Source organism: Chiloscyllium plagiosum, chromosome 14 (genome assembly GCF_004010195.1).
Source record: "Chiloscyllium plagiosum isolate BGI_BamShark_2017 chromosome 14, ASM401019v2, whole genome shotgun sequence".
Taxonomy (NCBI): Eukaryota; Metazoa; Chordata; class Chondrichthyes; order Orectolobiformes; family Hemiscylliidae; genus Chiloscyllium; species Chiloscyllium plagiosum.
In genome coordinates, this window is record NC_057723.1 from 13,615,020 (window position 1) to 13,619,173 (window position 4,154).

The 4,154-nt window shown below is 37.2% G+C and overlaps 1 long non-coding RNA gene across 1 annotated transcript in view; it reads right to left on the reverse strand.

Moving 5' to 3' along the window:
* Window positions 1–2,025: 2,025 nt before the first annotated feature.
* LOC122556503 overlaps window positions 2,026–4,154 on the reverse strand; it is a 5,030-nt gene continuing 2,901 nt past the window's right edge. The window contains exon 2 of the long non-coding RNA XR_006313550.1: window positions 2,026–2,730. This is a non-coding gene — a long non-coding RNA (uncharacterized LOC122556503). The remainder of the gene's footprint in view (window positions 2,731–4,154) is intronic.

Here is a 4,154-nt window from a genome sequence, read left to right on the forward strand (position 1 = left end):
ATTCCCATGCTTTTTGATCTGTACTTTCAAACATGCTTTTTCCTGTTGTGCCATGTTAACACCAGATTCAAGAAATTAATCATCGGATTTTCTTTTAAGCATAGTCATTATAATAATATGTCTCACCTCAGGCACCAACATGTTCGACTATCCTTTTGCTCTGCTTTGATATAAATAGTGCATTTTCCTCAGTTTTGATGGAAGGATACACACAAAACCATTCTTACAACAGATGTTGAATGCTTCCAGTATTTTGCAGTTTTGTTTCAGGTTTGCATTTTTAAAGATATGCCAATTTTTTGCCACCTATGGAACAAGTAATCTCTCCCTGAATGTGTAATTTGGTTTTAAAATAAGAGAGATGCTTCTATGAAAACAAAAGGGGAAGCCACAAACCTACTTCAATAACATATATTGAAATGTATCAGCATCAATTCCTCTAGAATTTTACAATTCTTTGAAATTAATTCCATATTAAATCACACTACTTTAAATTGAAGAGAAAACATTGGGCATCAAAATTAAATAGTTGTACTGGTATAACAAAAGAGATATATTGACCCAGGGAATATATATCAAAAATTATTGAAATGTTCTTTAAATATATGGAAAATAGTTCAGAGTATAGGAACACAGATTAAAAATAAATCAAACATCAGTCCTTCTGTTTCCATTGTGATTTAAAATGCATCAACTCTGTCAAAATGTATATTACAATTTTTTTCACAGGAGTTCAAAAGGATATTGTTTTGTAACATGTAATCTGTCGATTAACATAAAGAACGAACTGTTCGGTGCCTATGGTAATATGCAGGTTTAAAAGAGATATTGGTTTTTGTCCTTAGGGAATCAGGTTTAAAGGCAGCCAACAGATAAGGAGTGAAGTGGATGCATTACTAATGATTTTTGATGGACATAAATAAAATGAGCCACTGACAGCCTTATGCTATTCCCAAAGGAAAAATGTCCAAGCAAAAAATATTCCTAAGCTCTACCAAAAGATTGCAGAAAAATACAACTAACATCAATTAATTGACAATAGATTAAAAAATATAAAGGCTGGTGAAAACACATGATCAGCAATTCAACTATATATTTCAATACTGCTCAGAGAATATAATATTTATGTTATCTTGCAATGTTTCACATCTACAATATGAAATGTGAACATATATTCTTTGATTTTATTTTAAATGAATGTAATTTCACATTTAAATCATATTTTAAGGCATAGTGAGTGGCTCAGTGGTTAGCACTGCTACCTCTCAGTGCCAGGGACCTGGGTTTGATTCCCACCTCGGGTGACTGTCTGTGTGGAGTTTGCACATTCTCCCAGTGTCTGCGTGGGTTCCCTCTGGGTGCTCAGGTTTCCTCCCACAATCCAAAGATGTACTGGTCAGGTGAATTAGCCATACTAAATTGCCCATAGTGTTAGGTACGTTGGTCAGGGGTAAATATAGGGTAGGGGAATGGGTCTGTTTCCATTCTGTAGGGATTCTATATATATAAAAAAATGATATACAATAGGTAGAAGCGAAACAAACTAAAATGTGCTAAACAGCCATTTAAACTTTTCATATAAGATTTGGATGTTAAATCAAGACTGATGTGTTCTGGAAGTCTTGAGATGAGACATATGTGAGAATTAAATATCTAAAATGTTGATTCCCTCCTGCCAGAGTTTAGCTCGACTCTGAACTAGTATCAGAAACTTAGGACGAATACACATAACTCCCCTTGTGAATATTTTTTGCTTGGACATTTTTCCTTTGGGAATAGCATAACGCCAATGGTGGCTGTTGGAAATATTAGATAGTTTAAAACCTGGTCCAATAGCAGTTTAACTCCAAAACTAATCTCCTATTTAACTGCCCAACCACATGCGCATGCATGCACAAAGATGAAAATTAGTGAACACAAGTTTGTAATATGAAAAATATTTACCCACTCAATAACGCCAAACACACACACACAACCATTCATACTAGGAAAAAAGGGAAAAACAAAGATTTCTCTCCACAGAGATTCATTGTGAGAAAATATATTTTTAATCAAGCAGTTTTAGTTCATGAATGCAAAAAGAATATGGTATGAAATGCTTAGTTGGTGAAAGTCTGGCACTATGGTAGACAGTGTCACAAGCATCATCAAATAACTTTGGGATCTAGGCAGACACAGCATGATCAGGAAACACAGTATTGTGAAATCTTCCAGTCACACTCCAAGAGGACAATCAGGATATAGCATTCTTCAGAAGCAGGAGGCTTGGGCTGAGCCCTTTCACCTTCTGAAATCTAAAACCACCTCTGAGTATGCAAAATATTTTTCAGACAGAAAGTTATGAAACTCTGCTGCAAAAGTTGCCAGATGTTTTTTCTGAAGTGAGTCCAAAAAATCAAGACCGATGATTACCTGGATCAATGTGCTATCTAAGTTAAAAATCTCGTAAAAAGGATGTTCCACGATCCTTTATTAATCTCTTTAAAATCCATGTATCCATAATCCTTCAAACACAAGTCCACAAAAAATATTAAATATGTTGCCATCATATTGTCCTCTGCGTATGGACTGGGCAGCATCCATGATCAATGTAGATTGCACTCATTATGAGCTTGACAACCTAAATGTCTAATGCTGCTCCATTCTGTCTGATGTACTTTATACAAAAGCAACTTCTCCAATTGAAATAGAAAGATAAAATCTGGGAATACTCATCAGGTCAGGTAGCATCTGTGGAAAGACAGAAACAAGAGTTACGTGCTTCAGGGGCTTTTCATTATAACCTAGCTGGCTCAAAAGTGCAGGACTTTGCATGCTTCCAATTTGGAACCTAGTTGACAGTTAATAAGACAAGCCTGAAAATGCATCTAAGAGGAACATTTTTCTATTTGTTATTTGTCGCAAATCTGTAAACAAATTTATAAAGAAACCCGATTTGGCCAACAACTTGTGGAAATGACCTTACTAGATGTTTTACCAGATTGCCATCAAAAACTCATCAGCACCTAGTCTTATATTGCTGTCAATTACAGAGCACCATTTCAATGACCTAAAGATCCCCCATCATTTTGTTCTCCATGACTGATGCGTAGCAAACAGTATGAAACAGGGAAGGAAGGGAAAGAGGTGTGAGGGAAAGATTGACAGTAACAGAGCAAGAAAAAGGGCCCTGCCCTGATGAGCACAATCCCTTTGAAAGATCAACATTGGAGAATAGAGTTATATCTTATACTGACAGTCACACACTGAATATAACAACTAAATATAATCAATTACAACAGTCTGAACACAAGTAATATTAGAAGTCTTCAACACCATACTGTTTAATGCTGTGTTAACTGTGGTTCAGTGACAATTGATTCAGACAATGATTAAAGATTCAGCTCCACCAACTTGAGTACACAATCTACGCTAATCATAGAGTGTAGCATTGAGAATGCTGCACTGTTGGAGGTACCTCTTTCAGATGAAAGATTAAACTGAGTCCCATTTTGCTTCTTGGCTGAGTGTAAAATATCTCATCATGCTATTTTGAAGAGAGGGGGCATTTTCTCCAACACCGTAATTAGTACAATGAACAAAAATCTTACGGAATTGCTGTTAGTGGGACCTTGCCATTAATAATGTAGGACTCATAGAAGCCAATTTCATCAGCTATAATGCATTTTTCAATGTGACTTATAAATAAACCTGAAGTCATTCATATTTTTCTTTAATAATAAGATGGTCTCTTCCCAACTCCAAATGCAGTGAAAACAGAGGAAACCGAGCAAAGGCTACGACAACGGATGGTTGGGCACCGCACAACAATCAACAGACAGGAGGGATCCGTCCCAGTTGGGGAACACTTCCGTGGTCCAAGACATTCAGCCTTGGACCTTTGGGTGACCATCCTCCAAGGCGGACTTTGGGACAGGCAGCAGAGGAAAGTGGCTGAGCAGAGGCTGATAGCTAAGTTCGGTACCCATAGGGAGGTCCTCAACCGAGACCTTGGGTTCATGTCACATTACAGGTGACCACCATTGTACTATACACACACACACACACACACTCCTACACACACATACACATAGATGCGCACACAGACACACACACACTCCCACATGCACCCCCTCACAGACTTAAGACACTCTGCACTCACTACACACACACAC